At 44.8% G+C, this 25,931-nt stretch overlaps 1 long non-coding RNA gene across 1 annotated transcript; it reads left to right on the top strand.

Moving 5' to 3' along the window:
- Positions 1 to 11: 11 nt before the first annotated feature.
- On the top strand, positions 12 to 1,500 carry LOC120323026. Its single transcript, XR_005563078.1, has 2 exons — positions 12 to 214; positions 661 to 1,500. It is a non-coding gene; the product is annotated as an uncharacterized LOC120323026 (long non-coding RNA).
- The last annotated feature ends 24,431 nt before the right edge of the window (positions 1,501 to 25,931 follow it).

The raw sequence follows: 25,931 nt of genomic DNA, 5'->3' as shown, positions 1-25,931 counted from the left end.
CCCGCATCCCGCGTCCCGCATCCCGCGTCCCGCATCCCGCGTGGGGACCCCGCGGCTCCCGCGGCACCGCAGGGAAGCGGCGCGCTGAGGTGGGAGAGCGCCAGGCGTCCAGGGGAGGTCAGAGATGCTCAAATAAAGAACCGCAGAATCGTCAGGGACCTCTTGGAGATCGTCCGGTCCGACCTCACTGCCAAAGCAGGGTCACTTGGAGCAGGTGACACAGGGACGCGTCCGGGTGGGTTTGGGATGTCTGCAGAGAGGGAGACTCCACGCCCTCCCTGGGCAGCTGTTCCAGTGCTCTTCCACCTTCATGGAAAGAAGTTCTTCCCCATGGAAGCAAAAGGGCAGGCGCTGATCTCGTCGCTCTCATGACCAATCACAGGACTCGAGTAAACAGCAAGAAGCTGTGTCAGGAGAGGTTTGGGTTGCACATCAGGAAAAGACTCTTCCCCCAGAGGCTGGTTGGCACTGAACAGACTCCCCAGGGCAGAGGGTGCGGCCCCAAGGCTGCCAGAGTTTAAGGACTGTTTGGACAAGGCTCTCAGGGACAGGGTGGGATTATTGAGGTGTCCTGTGCATGGCTAAGATGATCCTTGTGGGTCCCTTCCAACTCAGCATGTTCTGTGTTTCTGTGTTGAGGTGGAATTTGTTGTGTTTCAGTTTATGGCCACTGCTCCTTGTCCTGTCGCTGGGCACCACCGAAAAGAGTCTGGCACCGAAAAGAGTCCTCTTGGCACCCGCCTGTGAGATATTTATATGCATCTCAAACGCAGACCCCCATGCCTTTGGTGTCCTTCTCCAACTCAGCAAGGGGACAGTGGAGTGCTTCTGTGCCTTGTTATGGAAGCTGTTTTCTCAGGAAAGTAATGCCTGTCAGTTTTATGGCACCATGCACACAGATTTTCACTGGCAAAACCATATTTTTCTGTTCACGGAGGCAGAGTTTTTAATGAGAATTACTTAACTGAAAAACTGGAGATGGAGGTGAAGCTTCTTTGAAGATTGGCTTGTAAAAGCTATCACAGACTGCTCCCGCCAGGAAGTGCTATCATGTGAACTAGAAAGACTCCAGCAAGCCTACATCCTTTTCATGACTTACAGTTTTAGTATTGTCCAATAATCCAGGCAGATATGTTTTCGTCTAAGGACCTTTTTCCTTCACCATGATGAAAATGTTGAAATAAAGAACAGTTTGTTTGCCAGATCATTGGCAAGATTCTATTTGAAGTCATTTCTGTCTTCGAGTTTCTAGCAATTAATTATTTGTCACTGCATTGGAAATCACTACCAGAAAGGTGCACATAAACAACATCGAGACATTCCAAAAGAGGGAATATTTTCAACTCTAGGTTGACAACTATGAAGTTGACCAGTTTTGGTTTTTCTCTGCAGAGAGCCCGATGCTGTTTCCAAAGACGCATGGTGCTTTTACAGTGAAAAATGTATGATTGCTATGCCTCTATAAATTGTGCTTCCAATAAAAGTGACCATAAAAGAACAGCGTGAAGCAAACATATTTTGTTTAGCCTCCACAAGCAAACCTCCCTGATGTTTTCCTTGTGATGTGTGCAGCTAGTTAACATGCATAATAATTATTTATACATAAATCCATTTCCTTATGCACAAATTTACTGATCAAGCCTTTGCCTACCACTCTCATGTAGTCAAAGAGATGTCTAAAAGCAGAAAATAGCTATTTCACTGATTTCTCATGTTTGTTTTACTCATTTTTGAGATGAGACAGTGCAGTTATTTTTAGAAGCTGAAGAATTATAAACAGAGTAAACAATTTCTGATATCTAGAACATACTTGATACTAAGCGTAGCTCACATCAGCTGTGCCTGTTGCTCTGTCCCTGCCTAGTGGTGCCTGAACTGAGTATTAATTCATTAACCCAAGAATAAATTATGGGTTTAATATGAAAACCAAAGGCTGGGGGTTGTTCCTGCAAAAGGAGGACAAATTTCATCCTGACTTTTTGTACAGTAGAAATCAACTTTCTCAATTCAGTTCTGCTGCTGTTGTGGGAATAAATTGACTTGGATCTGAGGGAGCAATGGACTAAAGAGTAGCCAGCAGCAAATATTTAATATTTGCAAAGACAAAATTGTTATTGTTGTTGTTGCTGTTGTTGTTATCATAAGAAAAAGAAAGAAACACACGAGCCCCTCAAAATTCTTGGATAGGAGAAGGATGAGGTTAGAAATGAGTGTGGAAGGTCAGCGGCTGCAGAGGTTGCACCTGGTTGTCTTCTTTTGAAAGAAGCTCCACCTCCATGCCAAATGCTGCCGCACTACAATTTTTTGTTGGCTTTATCTATGCATTGTTTCTGTTCTGATGAAGCCCTTTGATTGCAGCATGCTTTTTGCCCAGGCTGATGTATATTATTTCCAATGCAATCGTAGTGGGAATATGGACTAGTTTCTCACTTTTGTACTCACTTCACACTGTCAGAGTGCCCTGACATTCACAGAGGAGCATTTTCACTAAATAACACTAACTACACAGGCAGAGGTAAAAGTGTTACTGATGGTGCATGTGTAGAACAAGCCTTGAGGATGCAAAATGCAAACAGGAATGCTGGAAAGAGCAAACCTCTTAAGAGAGCAGTTAAAACAGTGGTGGAGAAACACCAGTTTGGCCTCTTTAAGAAGAAAAAAGTTATTTGGCTTTCATCCCACTGCTGCAGTGAAATCAATGTCTGTGCATGCGTGCCACACATGCTGCCTATGTTATAATAATGCAGCAATGCTAACAGGACTCTCTGCCTTCTTTTCTCCTAAAAATGGGAATGCAATTCACTTGTCTATGCCAAAGGTTGTACCTGTGTGCTAGTTGTTCTGGGTAAAAAATAGACCATTACTTCAGTCAGGTAGTTGTTAGCAGCACAACTGTCTGTGTTTCAAGCTGAAAACTGTTGCAAATGCCTAAGTTACCCTGTTTTATTTTCTGAAAGACACCGGTGATCTCCTGATACTTCAGTGAAGCTCTTCGCTTCAGAAATGGGAGAAATGGGAGCAGTTATATCTCAGCTTATAGATAAATAGGTGAAATTGCTGCACATTTATCCCAAAGAACAGGAATTTAGAAGGAAAACTAAAAATTAAGTATTCTGATTAATTGGTGTCACCTTGATCCCGGCAGAGAGATGCTAATGTAAACCTCACAATGACTAATTCATTTTCCCTCTAAGAATTGTAGTCCCAAAACATTGAACTATTTCCTAACTGTGCTGATATTCAAAGATCTTTGTAAACCTTTGTAAGATCCTGAGGGTTGGGAAATACGGTCACTGTGAAAGGACTCTGACTGCCAGGGTGATGAAGCCATTCCTCCATCCCCCAGGACTGGAGGAGAATCAGAGTCAGGCTTATGAGGACCACATAGCTGGTGCTGCTGGATAACAAAGAGAGGGTGCAAGCTCTGCAAATGCAGTGTCTTCACATGGATTTTCCATGTCCTGTAAAATTTGAAATGTCAGGTACCAAAAATTTTTACAAGATGCCAAACTTGCTGAGGTGGGTTTGATGCTGCAAACCAACAAGCTGCTCTTTGAGCTGTTCTGCTGCTTGACAAGCGACACAGGAACAGACAGTGTGAACTTCCCAGCTCCTTTTTAATGGTGCATTAACATCAAAGACTAGCTTTACATATTTAAATGACTACAAATTTGTGGATGTTTGTTTTGCACAGTCTGGCCCTGCTTGTTGCATTCACTGTCGTTATTAAAATGGAAATGGGTGTCAATCTGCAAGAAAGAAAAACTTGGACTGCAAATTCTGGGTATATCAGAGAATGCATTTTAACCAATAAATAATTATGACTCCCTCAAAGGCAGGGAGGCCCTGCAGAGAGACCTCGACAGATCAGGCAATCTGATCTGGGCAACCAGGACTGGGCAATCACCAACCACATGAAGTCCAGCAAGGGGAAGTGGCCACATTCTGCACATGGGATGTGTGGACAGACTGGGGGTGAGAGGCTGGAAAGCAGTGCTGGGAAAGGGCCCTGGGGGTCCTGGTGGGTGCCCAGTTGTCCCTGAGTCAGCAGTGCCCTGGCAGCCAGGAGGGACATCCCTGTCCTGGGGCATCAGGGAGGGGCTTGTCCCGCTCTGCTCTGCCCTGGGGCGGCCTCACCTCAACATTGGGGCAGTTTGGGGGGACACAATGGAGGGAAGGGATTGAGCCATTGGAGAGTGTCCAAAGGAGGGACACGGAGATGGGGAAGAGCCTTGATTTGAAGCCATGTGAGGACACTGAGGGCACTTGGTGTGTTCAGCTGGAGCAGAGGAGACTGAGGGGAGACCTCAGTGCAGTTCCACCTGCCTGGGCAGGGGCAGAGGAGGGGCAGGGACTGAGCTCTGCTCTGGGGGGAGCAGGGACAGCAGCCAGGGAATGGTTGGAGCTGTGACAGGGCAGGGTCAGGTTGGATCTCAGGCAAAGGTTCTTCCCCCAGAGGCTGGTTGGGCACTGCCCAGGCTCCCCAGGGCAGTGGGCACAGCCCCAAGGCTGCCAGAGCTCAGGGAGGGTTTGGCTGATCCTCTGAGGCACAGGGGGTGACTCTTGGGGATGGGCCTGTGCAGGGCTAGGAGCTGGACTCAATGATCTTTGTGGGTCCCTTCAACTCAGCGTATTCTGGGATTCTGTGATCTCAGAATAAATAATGCCCTTGGAAGCATGAACTGCTCTCATTCACCTCACCCAGCAGAACACCTGTTCAGAGGGCAAAAAGGAGTCTGAAATACTGAAAAAGAGTCAAAGATTAATCTGCATCAGTTACAGCTGCATAATTCTCCAGAACTTTCTTTTTCACATTTTCATCATCACAGAACATTAAAGCCCTGGGACAGAAAGCTGTAAGAAGGAAAAGAAAAGAGAAACCTATAGATACACATGGGAATTTTCAGATAATCTTTACTTATTTCAATTCTATGTGCAATGTTTGTTTATTTACAGATTCAATTATTCTCTTTATACCTGAGCTTGCAATTAGGCAAGATAAGACAAAATAGGTAGATAAGCTCTCAGATAAACCACCCACATTTTGGATGCCGTATAAACAAGAACAAAAGATCTGTGTCAGAGCATCCAATTCTGAGGTCCTAATTCCAGATTAACAGTTTAGCAAAGCTGTCTATTAATTTCAGGGAAAGACAGAGAGAGGAAAAAATAAGCAGGAACTTTAGTTTTCAGTTGTTCAATATTTGGATGCAGCATGGATACTTCTAAAGTTAATACATTGGGGGGGTTATCCTAAATTATGTTATGTTCTGGGACTGGAGTCACAGGCTGTGTGCCTGTACAATAATAAGATTAGTCAACCAAGATCATAGAATCACAGAATCATAGAATACCCTAAGTTGGAAGGGACCCACAAGGATCAACAAATCCAGCCCCTGGCCCTGCACACAGGATCAACTTTGATTTGTGTGTTTGGAGGCCCAGTTTGTCAGAAACCCCCATCCTTTGCTATGCTACTTCTCTAAATAGGCAATATATGGTCTGAAAACCCAGGAAATTAGTGGTGAGGACTGGGTACTATGGTCCCATTCAGGACACCAGCAAATGATCCCTCTTACTTTGGTTGTGCAGAATTGCATCCAAAGCACATGCTGAGTTGTGCTCATTACTGAGTTAGCACCAAAAAAGCCAAGAACATTTTCTTCTAGCCTACACATTTGTTTCTCAGTACCACATAGGCGAGCACGACTTTCTCTTTAAGCCTCTTAAGCTTTAACACAGCTCATTTTGACACTAAATTATACAGAGAACACTTACGTGAGCAGCTCTACCTCCTCTGGAGAGGTGGGCATCTCCTGGTGGGAGCACTGAGGGACACTGCTCACTAGTGATTTTTTTCTCCTAGCACAGGTGTTTGCAAAGCACAGACCCACTTCCACTCCTGACCTCCATCAGGAGTATACAAAGTACTAAGTTAGAGCCCAGTCTTAGGTTAGAAATTTAAGTTAGAGAAAGGGCACTTGTCTGACCCAGAGACCCTCCATACACCAATATTTTGGGACGTGCGCTGCTGGCTCATACGGGCTCCTGATGACCACAAACCACATCCACTGGGATGTGCTACTGTGGCAAATGCCCATGAGGAATCTGCCAAGGCCTGGGATCAAATGGGAAGGGTTACTGGGGAGCAATCCTTCATATAGGGTACTTTGTGTTGGATTTTGCTGTCCGGGTATTTGGGAAAGGGTTGGGTTAGTGTGATGGGAGATAGTAGTGGCTGTGTAATGGTTCCTTGGCAGGATGGCCAGAATACAATCAGAGTAGTTTGGTTGTGATAAGATCTCAACTGCTGATGTTGAATACTGAGATGACTACATTAGGAGATAAACATTGTTAAACTGTATGTGAATCAGTCCTTCAGGGGCCCATAAAAATACTGCTTGCAAGAACATAAAGCAAAATCTAGTGACTATAACAGTAATGAAGAATTTGGGCATTTTTAATGTGTTTTATGCAAACACAGAAAAAACCAAAAGCAAACCACGAAACAACAAACAACATTGCAAGTTCATAACTAGTTGAAGAATGGCTTCGAACAGTAAAACTGGAATGGGTGAAGTCATCATTTCTGCTCTACCCAAGCCATTTATCAGCATCTCAGTAAGGAACTGTGCACCATGTGCAAAGTTAAACCTGTACACAGTTTTTATTAGATCAAGTCTCAGGTCTCAACATCTCAGACAAGCAAACAGGGGTTTCAGTAACTACCCTTAAGCCCAGAGCAGGCCCGTGAAACAAAGCTACAAGCCATGGCTAACAGGCCATGTTCTAACTGCTGGCACAACTTCCTCCTTTTCAGGCACTGGAAGTGGGCATGAAAGAGAAACACATAGATGGATTTTCCTGCATCACTTTTCATACCAGAAAGGAGAACAAGCTAACCTGAGAATCCTGCTGTCCATATGGAATTGAAGGTCTATTTCCTCATGCACCATTGTGTGTTATTCCCTTTTAATTTCCAAGCTGAGGAAATAAAGAAAAAATACTCTTGCCATTATGCTGCTGTTATGGCAAAGAATTTAATTGCATTCAAATCAAGGCAAAGTTATGATTCCCTTAGAAATTGTAACTTGGTCCAAAACACTGAGCTCTTCTGGAGCGATGGTTGCTACGCACCTTTATAGAAAATATTAAGTTGACAGAAAGTGTGTATTATGGTCCATAAGGGAACTATTACATGGAATTTCACAACTTGTAAGGATATGTGATTAATCACAAATGCATTTTTATTGTAGCTTTTATATGTAGGTATGATACAGAGCTGTAGGGTAGGATTTGCCTGCCTTATCCGAGGCATCTCAGAATTAGATGTCCGTGCTACAGCTAATCCTCCATGGATCCTTTTAAAGTCAAATAAAGGTAAGGAAGGACCTCCAAAGGCTGATTTATCTCGAGATGAAGTGAATGACCTTCTAGAGGCTTGTGCTCTGCTGGGATAACTGGCACCAGCACAGGCACCTACGTCGTGATGTCTAACCCATGTGAGGTGAACCCACCCTTGGGGGCAATTCAATGGTGTTTAGGAAGACAGTAATTCCATCATCACTTTGGAGAGTTTTCTCTCAATAAACCTGTCAAAAGTTTTACCTTTCTTGCTCTCCCACTTTTTTAATGTCTATTTGTCCTTCTTCCTCCTTGCCATTTTCAACTGAGAAATTTGTGGAAATGCCACCTCTTTCTGAAACAAAAAAAGTGGTTTCAGTTCATTATCAAAACTCCCTTTCTCCCTAGGCTGTTCAAAAGATTCTTGGAGCAAGAAGAAAAAAAAAATTAGTAGAAAGAAGGATGTGCCTTAAAAAAAGGCAGAGAGGGTATTGCCAGCAGTTTTGTCTTAATCTTCTCTGTAGCTTAGAGGCAGAGAGAGGAATTGGGATGGCAATAGGATGCATTAAAAGGTAGGTATCTGAGACCACACTTTGGAAAAATCTACATGAAAGTCATAATAGACACTTATCATGATTAAAAGTTGCAAATTGCTTAGGAGTTCACTCTAGATAAGTTTAGTTGGTTTGAGGCCAAATCAGAATTAGCGTTTGCATTGAACTGTGTTAAATACGACACATGGTTTGGATGTTGTTTATGCATGTTTAAGCAGAATGAAAAAATGGGCTGTCCATCATAATGTCTGGACAATGGGTACTATTATGGACCTAGAAATTCAGATTCAATGTCCAGCTCAAAAATTTATACATCCCAGCGAGAGGCTGTGGAGAGGCTGTTTGGTCAAAAATGGCATGAAAGCATTCTGGCCACTCTCAAGCCAGTGAAGGGCAGTAGCAAAATATAGTTCTGTGTTATTTGTTCTCACAAAATTCAACTATATTTCTTTGTTCTTTGAAGTCCAAAGACCTCTGCGAAGTGAGGTCCTCTAATCAGCTTCTTCCTTTGCTGAACAACAAAGAGAGGTGAGGGGAAAGCCAAGATAGGTCCATAGGGTGATGTGGGAAAGGCTGAATGTCTTACCCAGCCCTCCCTGAGTCTGTTTTGCAATAACCTCTATGAAGGACTATGCAGAAAATCTCCTGGTGTCTTTATTCTTGTGCAAGATGCCAAATGGATTGAGTAGGGTGCCCATCTCCTGTCTTCCCCATCACAAAACAAGTCCAAATTTGGACCTCTGAAAGGAGGAGAGATGCAAGTCTGCATGTGGGTCAAATTGTGCTTTTCATGGCAAAAAGACAGTGGATCCTCAGAAGAATGTCTGTCACCAGTGGACATGGGGAATGGAAGGGAATCTGACTAGAAAAAAGAGAGAGGGTCATTTCTTCTGCAGTCTGAGCCTGTGACAATCCATGTTAATTGTAGTTTTACAAAACCAGCTGAGGGTCACTAACAGCTTCCCTAAACTGCTGAGCCACAGCAGAGGCAGGAGTTGGGCACATGACTATGTATTAATACATAGTCACCTTGACCTGGGCGATCAAGCTAAGTATAGAGATAATGCATCCTTTCCTGAGTGGGGGTACAGGAGAAGAAAGGAAAGCTGCAACCTTTCTGCATCAGCTCCAACAACATCTGCAGCCTGCTGCTGGTGGGATGGGGTGCTCCAGGCTTCAAAAAATACAGAGGCATCTCCCCTAAGGTTACTATTGCCCTGGGAGTCTGAAGAAACCATAAGCCAAACTAAATATTAACCTACCTCCAAGGACTGCAGGAGTGTAATTTTTTACAGTATGCTACGCCTGAGACCATGCAAACATCTGTTACTGGGTTTGTTGTTTGTTTTGTGTCTGTGTCTCTGTGTGTATGTGCTTTTGGAGAGGGAAAGAACTGCCAGTCTCTGAAGTTTACTGTGACTCAGAGGTCCAGGTGCGAAGCTAAAGAAAAGTTGAATTGAATAAGATTGAAAGAAAACACTTTAAAGAGCCTTAAACAAGCCTCTGTTAATGTTCAGAGGTGGCACACTTCATCTGGTGTTTAAAAAACCTTGGTTTACATTGTCTGTGCAGTGTTAAAGGGAGATTTCCCAACTTTGCACAACTGTAGTAAAGAAGTACAAAGTGTTGTTTCCTCCCTTTGTTGCCGTGGGGTTGTGCTTGTCCCCATGGCTGTTGGCCTTTCAAAGGCGTGGAGCAAACCTGAACCTCTAGCTCATGCTATTCATGACTCCTGCTCTTGGCCAGAAAGGGGAAGGCAGTTCTCAATACCCAATGTCTGTCCAGCAAAGCCTTTCAAAGATGGAAGAACACTGGTGTTGTGTGGTCTGAATGGATGTCACACTGTCTCCAAATGTCTCCTTTAGGCTGACCTACTCCACGTCAAGCTTTGAGGTGTCTGGATGAGCAGGACCCGATATTTCATTAGTTCATTTAATGTGCTGAAAGTGGAGGAAAAAGCCTGACCCGTTTGTACTCTTTAGCAGACACCACTGCTTGTGGCTTCAGCCGTAGGTGGAGCAGTTAAGTGAATGAAAAAACAGAGCAGCTAAGAGACTGAGCACATCCCAGTTATCAAGAAGCAGAGGACAAGTGCTTTTCTGCTTTTATTTCAATGAGGACCAAATCAGGCTCTTAAATGACCTAATACACATCCCAATAATTGGGGAATGAGAAGACTCAACTCATCTCCGTAGCCACCTGTGCTCCTGTACTTCCTTTCAGAAAATAGCTGCCTCCATTAATCTTATCCCATTTAACTGGATTAAGTGCTATCTATATTTTCCACACTGTGACCAGAAGGGAGAATGAATGCTATACACAGTCTCATACATTTATGTGTACAACTAAAAACGTACTGGAGGAGGTTCACCCTTGCCCAACTCCGTGGTGTTGGACGGGGAGAAATTTAGCCAAGTAAGTTCTGAGACTGCGTGGGAACGCACCACTTCAAATGGTTCAATGGTTATATGGTTCAAAATAGGGCTTCTTCAAACGTGACTAAGCATTTCCAAAATAAAAGGAGCCTGCTCTTCGCTCGGTGTGCTGAAGTCGACACCATGCCCCAGTGTCGACTTCAGCCACTCGCTTTCTGGTGAAACAGGAATAAATACTTCTCAGCTCCTCACCCCAATGGTGCAAAGTTTTATTTGGCTGTATTTGAGGAGCACTTTGAAGGTACAAATCCCAAGCATCACGATTTGTTTCAACATGCATGTCCTGCTAGTAAAGTGCCATGAAAAAGCCCAGCACTCCTCTCAGCCACAAGGGTATTAAGAATAATGCAAATGATTCAGAAATGTCAGTGGTGCAGAGCCCATAAAACATAGCAGATGTAAGCCAAGCCAACAAAAAAAGTCTACATACTACAAAGGTGTGTTACGAAAGACTCATAACAAAATATGCAGAATGTCATTTGTATTGTAGGAGAAGCGCTCAGTATCCTCTCTGGCAAAAAAATCATAGGTAAATCAAAAAATCTTTTCCAAGATATTCTATAAATACATAAACTTTGTAGGCTAGGAGGTGAGTTGGAGACTGTTACCCAATCTGCCCTGCAGCAGGCCAGGATACTGGACCTGTTGCTGAAAGAGAAACAATTTTCCAAGATTTACAGACTGTAAATATTTTTTTTTACCCTCCAAAGACGGAGTCCATACTTGTAGCAAAGAATGTGTACAAAGAGTGAGGAAGGTTGGGTCCTCTTTGGTTTGGTGTGACTGAAAATAAATTAAAGCCTCCCTGGAAGCCAAGAGAGTTCAGGTGCCCTTTGGCCCCATCCCATTCATCACAGGGAGGGATGAGGAGCTTCCTCAGGCACGTCTGTCCTGGGAGCACTGCAATGTCCTCACATGCCTGTGACTGCACAGAGAGTTTTTCAGACCTTACCCTGAGCTGGAAAAATACAGATGACCCATGAATACAGAGCATTCTGGTGTCATTTCCATTTCACAAGCTTGTGTCCAGCACAGACTGCAAGGTCCTTCTGCTTTTAGCTTTCTTACAGTTGGGTCTAAATTAGCTGAGACACGGCACATCTTTCCATGGCTCTGTACCCTCTAAGCAGTGCCTGAGGGTAATGAACAGGGGGGGTTGGTATGTGCATTCTCCAAGTCTCATTTGACGTAGCACTAATATTTACCTGTTTGCATTTCAAATGAAAGGGAGTCTATTTAATACCATCAGCGATTTGGTCAATATTGGCACAGTCCAAGTGCCAAGTGGAGAACTGGAGGATGCTTTCCTTAACCTCAGCACTCTCTGTAATGCTGCAGATTTCCCCAGGAGACTGTTTTCTGTCGCCACAGTGTGACAAAGGCTGCAGAGGAAGGGCAGTTGGTAGGGCTGTCTGCTAAAATCTCAGGTTGGTTCCTGAATGAGGTGCTAAAAGTGCCTCCAAGCTTTACTCTTCAGCATGTTTGTCTCCATCTCTGAAACCACTGCTTGTCTGTGCTTGGTATGTTAAGCATCTTCTCTTCCTCCTTCTGTTCTACCTGCTCAGGTTGAGCCCCACAAATCTTCAACTCGATGTGGGAGACCTCAAGTTTTTCCCCTGACCTGCCACACCACCTGATCAGTGGTGCAGCTGACACTTGTTCATCAGCATTTGCTGATTATAGCTGTCAATATAACTTCCCATTCTTAAGATGTGGTTAGCTGGGAAGAGGGATGTAATACATGTATTCATTTATGGATACCCTTGTGAGAGAACATTAAGGATTTTGTTGCTTGCAGATTTTTCTGTGGCAGTCACTGCAGTATTTTGCAGATAGAAGTGGATTTGTTCTTAAAATTGATCCAAGGAAGGGAAGGTTACTGATTCCCATGTTAGAGATGGAAAAGCTGAGGCAGAAAAGGAAGATGACTTGCTCAAGAAGTCTGTGGAGGAAGAGTGGGAGGGGAAATCCCATCTGCCAAAGAAGGAATTAATCCAGACTACAGGAAACATGGGAGATGACTCAGCTGCAGATGATAAGGAGGTTGAAAGGCAAGTGAAAGCTGGCCTGAAATCTGGATGGATGAGAGAGAGAGGAACTACATTTTTTGAAAAGACTCAGAAGAAAGTACCTGTAAATAGGCAGCTGAAAGGGAAACCAGTACCTGGGACTTACCTGTCGGAAAATACAGAGCCTGTAAATTCCAAGGTCTTCTCTATTTGGCTGCAGCACACTGCTGGACAGCAGGCTTGGAGCAGCTCCTGCACACAGGGAGTCTCAGTTCAAGTCTGAGCAAAACACCCACTCTCAGATCAATAGTTCTGTTCACAGCAGAGGTTGGTAGACATGGTCACCAGAAAGAAGTTGTTATTTTGCTACTGAAAATGCTCAGTTTCTAGCTTTTAACCATTGCTGTTTTCTGCCCGTTGTATGTTACTGGGCTTGAGCTCATGTTACTTTATATATTTTATTATTTTTTATCTTTGAAAAATGATGGTGAATTAGTCCTCCATCATGCTCCTGAGAGTTTTTATCATTCAGGTTTTTTGCATAGTGACATGATGGCAGAGATTTAGGTGAAATCTAAAACTACAGAAACAGGTTATTCATATGAATTTAGTAAAGATAATCTACGCTGGACCAAGTCCATAATTCATTTAAGGTAGTTTTTCACTTGTCAAATACTTCCCAAGCAACCCATTCCCAAGATGATTTCTCTTACTCTTAACTCCAAGCTTTGTATTCAATCACCAAAACACACTTGTACCTCTGCATCATCTGATGGTCCTATTCAGTTGTCTGCTAATACACACGTCGATGTCAGTAGTGAAAAAACTATGTCTAAAATCAGGTCTGTCTTAGGGAAAGGAAGAAGAATGAGTTAGTTCAGCAATGAATTAGTTCAACAACTGTTGTCTTGCTGGGATCAGGATGTCACAGTGCTCTTAGTGAAGAAATATTGCACTGTATGAGTAAAACTCCAGGCTTGTATCTCCCATCAGAGGAACTTACCCGTGTCTTCCTTTTAGCTGCTGACAGAGCAAACACGTTGGTGCAGAGAAGTACCCAAAGGAACAATGACTCAACAGGAATGAGTAAAGCCGGGTGAAATGTGAGCCGGGATGTTTTCCCTGGGGACAGTTCAGATAGCTCCTATTTCTATGTGGGCTACAGATGGTGAGCAGAGATAGCTTCACAGCAGCTCTTCTGAATCACAGAGGGCAAAAGGGGAGGCAAGTGTAAATCATCAGGCCAAGGCAACTCAGTCACCTGAGCTGATCATCCACGGCTCATTTGAGGTTTGCAGGGAGGGTTGTTGGACTGACTCGAAGGACTCCCTTTTCAATCTTCCAATAGATCTATTATTGCTTGTTTCTGTGTTGTAAGGTGGCTACGTGTGTTTCTAGAGCTACTATCTGTATACACCTTGGTGCTGCAATGGGCTGCTGTTACTTTGTCTTCAGCTAAGAGAGGAAATGAGGAAGTCTTGCCCCCTGTGATCTCTTCTGGGCCAGCCCAGACGTGTCCTGAGCGTTCCTCGTTATTGTCCCCTGGCATCTCTTGTGACCACTGCCTCTTGGACTAAAATGTGCTGTCTAAATAAACACATCAAGTATTCCTATTTGATGCGAAGCAACTGTCCTTCCTGGTATTCACAGCTTCCTGACAGAGGCAGTTGCTGATTTTATTAACAAACACAACCCTCCCCTTCTGGAGTTGGTTTTAATTTACCTCAGCTCTGCCACAAAATTTCCTTTGGATGCCAGTAGGAGGTAAAAGAAACTTCTGGAAATAAAGACCCAATAAAATGTAAGTAAAATGTAGCTCCAAAGGATGTAATATTTTAGATGAAAGGCATCCTTCAAAGCAGTCCAGGGGATAGTGAACACGATGCCTTCAAAACTGGCAAGCGCCCAAACCAGCTTCAGTGTTTAGATAACTGAACATCCTTCTTTGAAACCTGATGGTGGGAGAAATTGATGCAAAGATAAAAATTTCATTTGCAAAGGAAAGAAGGACTGGCAGAGACATACACATTTTGAGACCTGATGAAATAATCTCTTCATAAAATTATATATTGAATTAGTTTTACTGCTGCAGTGTGCAAAACAACTCTTGAATGATGTTATAAATGTCCTGGTATATTTGCAGTCCCTCACTGTTTGGACACTGGACCAGCCTCCCCAGGGCAGTGGTCAGTGCCCCAAGGCAGCCAGAGCTCCAGGAGCGTTCGGACAACACTCTCAGGGACAGGGTGGGATTGTTGAGGTGTCTGTTCAGGGTCAGGAGTTGGACTGAGTGGTCCTCATGGGTCCCTCCCAATTCAGGATATTCTATGATTTTATCACTAAACTACCTGTCATATTGATGTTGAGTCTGTCACCAAAATGAAATGTTTTAATACAATTTATTTCTTTTAGTCCTTAGGGCCACAATACCACTTCCATCCTGAGTTGTTAACGGGACCCTGACCTTGCTTTAGGCAGTAAAACTAAATTTTTGACTCCTGCACTATCCTCCAGTAATGTGAGTTGTAATTCCCACCTCTTTGCTGTGGTCTTTAAATCTGAATGGCCAGCTTGGGATGAGCACTGGGCAGGAATGGACATTCAGTAAAGGGACAGTGCAGGCAGTAATCTCATTGCCTAATTTAAACATCCACAGTGGAAATCTGCTTTGCCTTGGCTCTGCTTACAGTAGGTGGAGCCTCATTCACATTTGGTCCATCCCAGCCACACTGTGCTCTCTGGTGAACACCTTTTTTATTAGCATTTCCTAAGGCCCCAGTGCTGGATGCATGAAACCAGGCAGGGTGAATAACCTTCCCGAGGGAGGCAGTCGCCTTGCATCAAGGCAAAAGCTATGGCAGCAGTCTCCCCTGAAAGGACAAGGGCCAGACCTCTGCTCTTCAGACAGGCACAGTCCCACAGGAGTCAGTGGAAACGGAGGAGGGGGTTTGAGAAGGTGACACGCAGCCAGGAATGAGGTAAGGGAGCTGAGAATTAGCTTAATAACTGGGAATTGATTCGTTTTCGAAATAAAAAGTCCTGTGGTTTTGCCGCTCAGCCCTCACTGGGTGTCCCACTGTGCTCCCCACGGGACCGAGAGTTCCTTTACAACAGGCTGGGGGAGCCCCTGTGGTACCACACACATACACTGAGGTGGGCCCCAGACTGACCCTCCAGCCACTGCTTCTTAATCCAGTGCTGCAGCAATTCCTTACCAGGAAGAGGAAAAAGCGGGTGAGTGGAATGCCCACTTTGTGGTAACTTTATGTTCTGAAGCACAGCTTGTGGGTAGAAGGATCATCTGGGGGTAGAAGGGAAAATGCAACTGTTAGTCTGCAATGGCAACTGCACCTCCCTGAAACTCCAGGTGGGATTTTTCTTTTCTGAGAGCAACACACACCAGAGGTATGACCTCGTAGGAAGCTGAGTGAAAATAGACCAAGTCATCAAGAAGAAACTCCAATTTGGGAAGGAAGTGTGGTGAAGGTCACAACAGAAGGACAGTAGATAGATTCAAAATACACACAGTTTAACTACAAAGGTGTAAAAGGAGTAAACTCCTTTGGGACAAATGAGAGGAGATTTAGAAATCTTCTCTTGAAGGAAATCTTCTCTTCCCAGGAAACAGCTGATATATTAGGAGGAATATATTTGAAGTAGCTTAATGTTACTTAAAGATGTGTTAGCTTAATCATATTCATTAACAGCTCTTCTTAACATACAAAATCAAGTAGATGGAGAACCAGAGAAGAGACCAGATTTTATGCTCGGCCCTGAAAAAAAACCCAAAGAATAATAAAACAGCTGTGGAAAGAGAAAGAACTGTTTGCACATTGTACCTAAGCAGAGCCTTGTATCAGGTATGCAGGATGTTCATCTTTGGTCTGGTTTGTGTGTATTTTATTGTTCCATTTCCAAACTTTCTATCTGATAATGTGTAAAAAAATATGTATTCTAGACAAGCACCTCATTAAAGTAGAGATTTGTTTCGTGGAAAGCCGGATGTTTTCAATGACATGTAAAAATGCTGAAGCTAAAAAGCATTAAAATAGCTGCAGCTTGTGATGCATGTTAACACAGAGGGAGCCTACTCGAGTATACTGTGCAAATAGCTGCACTTCTTCCAGTGGGCTGGAAATTATTGCTTGGTTTTCTTGCTAAATGAAAGATGTGCTGTTAAAGTTATGCCTTTGCATTGTACACAATTTTATTTTCCCCACTGAAAAAGTGGAGAATAAGCTCTTCATTTTTCAATGACATTTTCTGATGTTTTCTGAAATGTGAAACCTTCTCATTACTCCATGTCACTTTGGAAGGTGCCATTGGGAATTTGGGGTGGGGAAGGGATTGCTCAAAGCTCTTCCACAGTCATGGGTAATTAAAAAAAAAGTCTTTCTAAGATCTCATCAAAATAGTATATATTCCTGATTTAACTCCCAAATTTGAAATAACAGTTCATTTACAAATTTCCCAGTGCCTCCCATTAGCTCAGTTGGTTAGAGCATGATGCTTATAATGCCAGGATTGTGGGTTTGATCCCTGTATGGATAATTCCCATAAGAGTTGGACTTCATGATCTTTGTGGGTCCCTTCCAACTTAGAATATTTTGTGATGAGATATGTGGAAGTAGCAGCTCTTTAACATCATGGAGCGATATTTCAGAATTGTCTAATTTTGTTAGAGGAAGAATCTTTCCAGTTATAGGTACCAAAGACAGTAATTTTCTGATTTATACTGTACAGCTAGGTATGTATCACTCCGGTGTGAGAACAGGGAACAGCTGAAGCCCCCTTGTTGTGAGGCAAAGATACAACTAATTTGCATTATTTTGTGTTCTCTAAGGATATCAAAGACAACAATATTGTGGCAAAGAGCAGCTCGTTGAACGTGTGTGACGATCAGGGCCTCGCCAAAAGCCTCTCAGAGACATTTTAGTATTGTTAATTCTTGTGATCACATCAAGTTATTCATCTTTTATCAGTTCGGATGGCTTTCCTCCTGGGGACAGCCCGTCTCCCTGCTGACATGCGATGTGCCCTCCAACAACGACGGGAGGGGACGGGAGATCAGGTGGAGCTTCAGAAAGATGTTCCTGCAGTGCCACCCGGACCAGCGGGGGCCAGTCTGGTGGCCACAAAGCATCGAAATCAAAGACACGGGAGAGAAGAGAGATGCGAGCCCAGCGCACCGGTGTGAGCTGGAGCTGCCTTTCATCCTGCAGGGCAGCGCTGGCGCGTTGGACCAGCGAGGCCCCCAGTCCCCCTAAGAAAGGAGAGCTGTGTGTCCGGACGAAAGACGCCCCGGTGATGAAACCGGGCGCGACGTGCGGAGTGTGCTCTGTCGCTCCCAGCGAGCGGGGGCACGAACCCAACCCGTTTCCTCCTCCCTGTCGCGGAGCAGCAGCCGACGGGAAAAGGCAGCGCCTCTCCGGGGCCGGGGGCAGGACGCGCCCCCGGGAGGGCAGCGCTGCTCGGGCTGTGGGCAGGGCTGGCACAGCATCCGCGGGCGTGTTTACATCCCCTGCATCGACTCACGTTACTTTCTTGCTCTATGCTTTGACCCTTGGGAAGACAGCCCTGCTGATTGCTCCTGCTGCAGTGCTTTAACTCTTTCCTCTCGGATCGCAAGAAGCCGTCTGGAATTCGTCTGGAACAGTGTCATTTTCTATAACTGATTCTTTAAGGGTGCTGGATTTCAGTGGCAGCAGGCCTTTGAGCGAGGCCAGCAAGAAATTGAAATGAGGCACAGCCTTGGCAGCTTCTACGACTCAAAAGGCTTATATAGACAATTGAGATGAATAGAGAAATGTAATTTTGTTTGTAGTGGGAAGATGCTAAGGGAGAAGCAGAGATTTTGAGGGGTGAGCAAACCACACCAGAAATTAGTGTAGCTTCTGGATCCAGCTAGGGCTGAGGTTTTTTCCTTTTGTTTTATGTCAGATGAAAATTCCAACTCTATAGAAGAAAAGAATTTTCTACCATAAGAGTAGAGAAAAACTGATGTCAGTTGGCCAGAGAGGTTTTAAAACCTCCTCTTTGGAGACATCCAAAATTTGACTGGACGTGGTTCCAAGCAATCTGCTGTATCTAGGCCTGCCCTGATGAGGAGGGGGGAGTAGAGGACCTCCGGAGTCCTTCCCAGCCGCTGTGGTTCCATCCCAACAGTAACGTGGTCTCTTTCATTTGCATATCAAATGCCAGCAGAGGTGGATCCCTACAGTGTTTAGCGATATTACCTGTTAATATAAGTTTAAGAGCTCTCATCCTTTTCCTTATTGTCTTTAATATGATCTTAGAATAGGAGAAACCAACACTTTCCCGGTGCAGTGTCAGCCAGGTGAGTGGGGACACAGACAGGTACACGCCCTGATCGGAGCAGTTGGATGTGCAACCACAACCTGAGAAACAGCAGGAACAGTGACTCCAGCTCCAGTCCCCAGTTAAATCCTGACACACAGACCTGCCAGGAGATGCACTGATTTGTTTAGGGGGATGTCATTGTGTCACACAGAGCAAACACGTGCATGACCCCCACCTACAGCTGTGGATGGCTTCACGCTGCAGGGGGGAAGGCGAGGAGCATTTGACCCCACTCAGCACTGCCATGCAGGACAGGATGTGAAGAAGGATATGTCCCTCACTCAAAACAATGTGAAGCTTTTTTTTTAATCTAGTCAAAACATAGAGATTGGAATTTGGCTGCAAAACCTGGGCCAGCCTGTCTACAAAGGTGAAGTGAACCAAGGTTATTGAACTTTGGTCCTTGGAAATGTCTTTGGGTTTTTAGACCATGAGAATCTGAGGCTGCCCCATCCCTTTTTTATGGATGCTTTATGATTAACCTGAAAAATCATGTGAATTCTTTAAAACTTTATCTACTTATGCCTACATTCCTGTTAAGCCTAAAGTCAAACTGCTTCTATGGGAGTAACAGCTCAGATGGGAGTGAAGAGCCAAATGAAAATTATGTGGAGATCTCATTTGACAAGGCCACTTCAGACAAAAGAAATGTTAAACAAATAGCCTTACACAATGGGAAATGGTGAACTTCAGCTGAACCTCACTGGTGGCTGGGTGCCAAAGGAAAGTTTGAAGTTACCCACATGTTCTCTTTTGGAAAGCTCTCTGGTTTTAATGTCTGGTGTTTGTATACCATTTAAAATGGAAAATGAAGAGTGTTTAATTATCTTACCAGGATATGACAGCTGATGGAAATGAAAATGTCTGCCCAGGACTCCTCTGCTTCGTGGAGTGAAATTCTGGTAATTACTCAGAACGTATAAACCTAGGCCATACTAAGCTGTAAACAATAAATAGATAAGACTAGATATTGCAACATAACCACAGTAACAAAGAAAATAGAAACATTCAGGTGTATCACCCTGGATGAGTGTTGCTTTCAGGCTGCAATCTGCTGCCACAAGCAGTAAAAAAGGTCGTGGTCTGGGTAACTTCAGATTTGTCTGCTTGGCCAGGCAATGAAATGTAAGGTCTGTGGTTAGAATTTCTGTGGGTAAATGGATTTAGAAGAAGCTTTTCAGCTTTCAGGACCGCAGGTCCATCAAATTTTAAAATAAAACTTCGTCTTCTCTGCCTTATATAAACCAAATTATGGCCAGGAATATGAACTCTGCCTATAAGACACTATAAGGGTCTAACATCCAATCACCTTGTTACTACCTTCTGATATTCCAGATTTACTTTTATTTTGGCCATTACAGAAAAGCTGCAGTCTAATATTGTAAATACTATGTTCATTGCTGTCTGCAATGACTGCAGAGAACAAATTGCTAAAGGGTTTGATCTCACAAAGTAAAATTAACTATTTGGAATGGAGAGCTGCCATCACAATCTGATGGCACCAATTACACTTGCAGAAAATGCAGCTCAGTGTTTGAGGCAAAAGAAAGACAGACCCTGGGCCAAGTTGTTTTAAGGTTTGTGCTGAGCATTATCATTTTAACTCAAAATGAATCTGAGATTCCAATGCAAGTGTCCCGAGAGGAAGAGGCAGTTTTGGGAGTGTTGGTCACTTCTCTCAGGTAACAAGCAATAGGACAAGAGGAAACAGTTGCACCAGGAGAGGTTTAGTTGGATATTGGGACATTTTTTTGCCTCCCAAAAGGTTTTCAAGCCCTGGCACAGCTGCCCAGGCCAGGGGTGGAGTCATCATCCCTGGAGGGATTTAAAATACGTGTAGATGTGGCAGTTTGGGACACGGGTTAGTTGTGGCTTTGGCAGTGCTGGGTGGACTTGATGATCTGAGAGGGCTTTTGCAACCTAAATGATTCTATGATTCTGTGATTTTATGTTTCCTTCCTCAGCCCCATTTACTGGGTTTGGCCTGTTTTGCTCAGGGAAATGTTTCTGCTCTCCTCACCTGGCACAGGTTCCTGAAGTGAAGAAAGGTGACTGATGACTTGGCTGCACCGGTGGCTTTAGGGGATGCCATGACATTATGGGACAGGGCTTGCTAGTCAGGAAACACAAGTGTCAGGCAAATCCAATGGAAATACTGATTATACAAAATTGGCCTGATGAATAGTTTTTCTTCCGAGGAGATGCTGGTTAAAATTTCACTGTCAAATAGCAAGAGGAGCAGGATGGGTCAGTCCCTCTCATTAAATCCTCCTTTGCAGAGATGATTTGACCCCAAGGAGTTACAAAAATAAATCACAAAGCAGCTGAGCCTTTCACATGGGCCAGACTGCAGTGAGTGGTGGATGTTCTAATACAAGATACACCTGAATCCACAGACTCCTTGTGAGATAATTGCCCAGCTCCCTTCCTTCAGCTGATACCAGCTGAACACTTTCCGGTGTGATGACATTCTCAGTGCTGTGTGCAGGAACGAATTATAGATACCAAAACAAATTATAAACACTAAAACAAATTATAAACACTTCTAGCTACAGGCTAAACACAACTTGGTTTGCCAAGTGTGGCTGAATGTGAGATGTATTTCTGCTGATGCAGGAAGACCCATGAACAGCTCACCCAGCCTTCTGCCCCTGTTCTCTGCAAAAACATTATTATATGGCACAAAAATTACTACAAGACCCACGAAAATAATAATAAAAAGAAATCCACAAATCCCTGGCTTCTTGCAGACTGACTTCTTGCTACACCTCTTGCACTGCCATAGCCCGTAGTCGAGCAAACCTCCTGTGATACACGATCATAGGGCTATACTCTCTTCAAAACAGCTTCAGCTCTCCTCTCCTCATCTCCTGGATCTTTCCTTTCGTCAGTTCTTCTCTCACGTCACTTGTGGCCACCACAGAAAATATGTCCCTCTTTTCCTTTAGTGTCACCCAGCCAAAAGACCACAGGAGCTGTTCCCTGGGGCTGCGTTCCCGTGGATTAGTTGGTGAGTACATCCATGGCCAGCGGCGGCTGCTGAAGGCAATATCTAGGAGGAAAGCTATCCCTGCCCTTCCCTCTGTGACAGCATCAATAACATCACTTTTCTCTCTGGGCTTCTCTATTCTTATGATATTTAGAGGACTTCAATTTTTAAAAGATCTTTAGAGGACTTCAATTTTTTAAAGATCTTTACCGCAGCTTGCTCGCTAGCTTGGGTTACAGCTGATCACAGCCTGATGGTGGCAGGCTCCTTTCCACAGGAAACCAGGCTAAAAGCCTTCTCCTCACCTGCACTTGGAAGCTGCCAGTTTGACAGGCTGCCAGAGCCTGCCTGACAAAAGCAGACCTCTTCACACTTCCTCCTGCAATTACCTTCCCATGGAGCCTAAAGGTGAACTGCCAGGTCATGGATCTCACTGCAAACAAGGCATTGGCAGGAGATCTCCGTGGGGATGAGGTGTCTGGGAATGACACATGCTGGCTGCTCGTTACATCCATCTGTTACTAACTAAATGAAGAGGAGTCACCGAAAGTGAGCCACAGGCCATTTGACTTATTTTCATTAGTAACTCCAAAAAAAGTCCCCCATTCAAAAGGTAGACAAGGCCAGGGCATATCACAACTTTATTTCAGCTTCAGCTCCCTTGCAAGTTCCCCCAGTTTTTGAGTGGAACCCTCGCTTTAATCTTCAGAGGAGTACTAAATGCCAAATCAGTGGCACGGGCTACTTCTTCCTTGTTATGCAGTGACTGATCCTGTTTCATTTCAGCACAGATTGAAAGGCTGATGGGAGATGGAGTTTATTCATTCCTGCATGTGCTGGTGAGTGGCATTGCTCAGTCTGCTGCCTCACCCCCCTGCCAGGCTGGGGACTGGCACTGTGACTGTCCTCTGGATAGGGCAGGGTTAGATGAGATATTAGGGAGAAATTCTTCCCTGTGAGGGTGGTAAGGCCCTAGCACAGGTTACACAGAGAAGCTGCCACATCCATGGGAGTGTCAGGTTGGATGGGGCTTGGAGCAACCTGGTCTAGTGGAAGGTGTTCCTGCCCGTGGAAGGTGTTCCTGCCCATGGCAGGAGAGAGGTGGAAATGGATGATCCTTAAGGTCCCTTCCAACCGAAACCATTCCGTGATTTGATGACAGGGAACTAAAGCTCCTGAAGTTAAAGCCAAAGCTCTCTTAGTTTGAGTATCCGTCCATCCGCCCAGGCTCCGGCTCTCCAGAGAGACCCTTCAGCCCTTGCAGCCATGGTGGCAGAGCCACCAGGCTCCAGTTGCAGCTGTGAATGATGCACATTTCTGTAAATCAGACGAGCAGGACCTCAAGCCAGTCAGCAGAAATCTGGGGAGCCGTCAGCCAGCCGCCGCCTCTGAGAAATGTGTCGCACGACACCCCAGTGACAGTGGCACTGCTGGCAGCTGTGGACTTTCCATTGTCTGGTCCATAAGGTCACTCCTTGCCTTGCTGAGGGCTCTGTCTCACTCTGCAGCAAAGAGGAAGGGGTTCCACAGGACAGTTTCCATCCTCACAGGGACCTTTTCACCCCCAGGCTGACACAGAGCACACCCTTCCCACACACTGCAAGAAATGCTGCATTTTGGGGCAAAGCCATTCCTTTTTAAACTGGGTAATGTCCACAGCTGAGCTGACAGCCTGGCCCCACAAAGAGTTGTCCTGTCACCACCTGGGGACAAGAAACTGTGGAACAGGAAGCCCGTGGGTAGCTGGTGAGAGCAAGATTTGGGCCCATTACCAGTTTTGCAGCTGAAGCCAGTGTCATGTCAAACCACGCGTTAACCACACATTCCTGAGGTCTGTCTGCTCGGGGGAAAAGCGTGTGTGAGCCAGTGAACAACAGCTTAGAGGACTGATTTGAGTGGGATATGAAACTTTAATGCCGGCACTTCTGAAGTGCTTGTACTTGCAAATCTAACAGCCCCAGCTGAACACTGATATTTGTAGGTGTTCAGGCTTTTGAAAAGGAAGCTGAGCTCCTGACTGTATCCAGAAATCCCACTCTGTGGGATTCATCAGGACCACCAAGAAGGCTGAAATCCTTCGGTGTGCTGCCCAGACCTCTGCCTTAATGACCTGAATGATGGATGATGGGGCAGAGAGCACCCTCAGCAAATATGCAGGTGACACAAAGCTGGGAGGAGGCTGATGGACCCAGGTGGGTGTGTTGCCATCCATGGGGACCTCAACAGCCTGGAGAAATGGGTTGGCAGGAACAGCATAAATAAAGTTCCACAAGCAGAAGTGCAAAGTCCTGCCCTTCTGCAGGAACAACTCCAGACACAAGTATGTGCTGGGCGCCAACCACCTGGAAAACACCTCGGCAAAAATCCTCCCCTGGCTTCCATATCCCATGTGAGGTGTCCCACTGAGGGGAGCAGGTGGGGACCTGCCTGCCAGCAGCTCTGTCTGCGTGGATATGTGGAGACAACCCTGTAGAGAGCTTAGATGTTAAAACAGCCATTTCAACAGCTTGGCATGAAATTTCTTACACTGTGGAAGGGCCTCGGGCTTCTGTTCAAGGGGTGCAAGTGGAAACCAACAGGAGCGTGTGCATGATCCGATTCACCGCCTTCTGCTCTTACCTCGTACCTTCACGTCTCTTTTAATCCATCAAGACATGGGATCAGAGCCATGCACCATTTTTTCCATGATGTCTGTCTGGGACAGTGAAGTCATAATGAAGTTTTTTAACATTAGAAACAGAAGAAGTTAATTACGGTGCCCAGAACCCCGGGGAGATCGATTTCTCAATGCTTACAGATGTCTGAAAAAAGCCAAGGTTTCAACATTTTTTTAATCAAAAGCTGGGACAATGTGTGAGAGCAGGATGAAATGGCTGGAAAACCTGACTCTTATCAGGCACCAGTACAAAATGTGACTGAAAATATTTCAGTATATCCCAAAATCCTCTTGCAACTCTCTTTGTGGGAAACTTCTTTGTCAGAAGAGGTGCTCAAGGACCAGGATGGAGCTGGAGATTGTCCCATTATTGATTTGCATCTGCACAAATGCACAGATTTGTATAATGTGTCGTGTTAACCAAAACCTCGCCCAGTAGGAGCGATTTTTAACTGCAGCAATTAGTTTATTAAAGCTATACATCGCATTAACCAACAGAATTTATTCCTAATGGAATAACAAGAGCTGGGTTTTACCTTTTCCCTTTATCACATGGAAAAGTCTAACCAATACAGAAGACAGAAATCTCACTTTCACATGACAGTTCCCCCCTGCCCAGGGTAGGAGCAAAGAGCCAGGGCTGTGCATAGCGAAGGGGCTGGTGGTGATGGGAACTGTCTGCAGCAGTAATTGGCAGGAGGCAGGCTTTCTTCTGGATTATTCAGAGCTGTTAACTAGAAGCCAGCCTAGGGTGAGATGAAACCATGGCATTAATTTTGGTTCAGTTTAGACCAAGACCAAATTAGCGGCCAATTAATTTTCACTGTTTGTGCACAAACACAGCTCCTCTGGTGTGTCAAAGCTTTCACCTCTGTCATCTGCTGATACCTTCTCATCAAAAAAACCTTGACAAATCTCATCATACATGGGTATTACTACTCGCTGCAGCCTGTGTGCACAAAGATGCTTTGCAATTCACATCCTATTCCTTCCTGTTTCACTAGGTTTTGAGTCTCTTCAGGCAGGACAAATAACATGTTCAAAAATTACAGTTGGTGGGTTTCATGGCTTAGCCAGAAAAGTCTGCACTCAAAATATGGCACTTAGTCCATGTGGCTATCCCGGTAAGCAATAATCATAAAAAAAGCTCTGGGGGGAAGCAGCTGGACTGACTTTTATCTTGGTTTTCTAAATTACGTGTCCTAAATCATGTTTCTAAGTTTACCCTCTGTAGAGAAAGGCAGAACTTTAGCTGGTTTTTCCCCCTCTAACTGCTTCAGCCACAAAACTTTCCACTGGTGGAACAAATTCCTTCCAAATGCCAATAAGCAGCCTCAAACTCAACATCCTCATCAGTAGCCCCATGGGGGAATCTTGCCCTACAGTGGGACCTTCGGCTGATGTTTTTTAGCCCAGTGGTACTCAGGGGAAGGAATATTTATTTCCCATTCCCCTGGGCTCCTCAGAGCCATCACTGCTATTTACAGGCTGATGAAGCTCGGCACGATGTGGACATGCACTTCTTGGGTTTTTCCACTTGCCTGAGGCACTGCAGTGATGTTGTACATCTGCCCAGCATGGCAA

The sequence above is a fragment of the Pipra filicauda genome, unplaced genomic scaffold (assembly GCF_003945595.2).
Source record: "Pipra filicauda isolate LSUMZ 115617 unplaced genomic scaffold, ASM394559v2 scaffold185_size1782982_pilon, whole genome shotgun sequence".
Classification (NCBI taxonomy): Eukaryota; Metazoa; Chordata; class Aves; order Passeriformes; family Pipridae; genus Pipra; species Pipra filicauda.
This window is presented reverse-complemented; position numbering and strand designations above follow the sequence as displayed.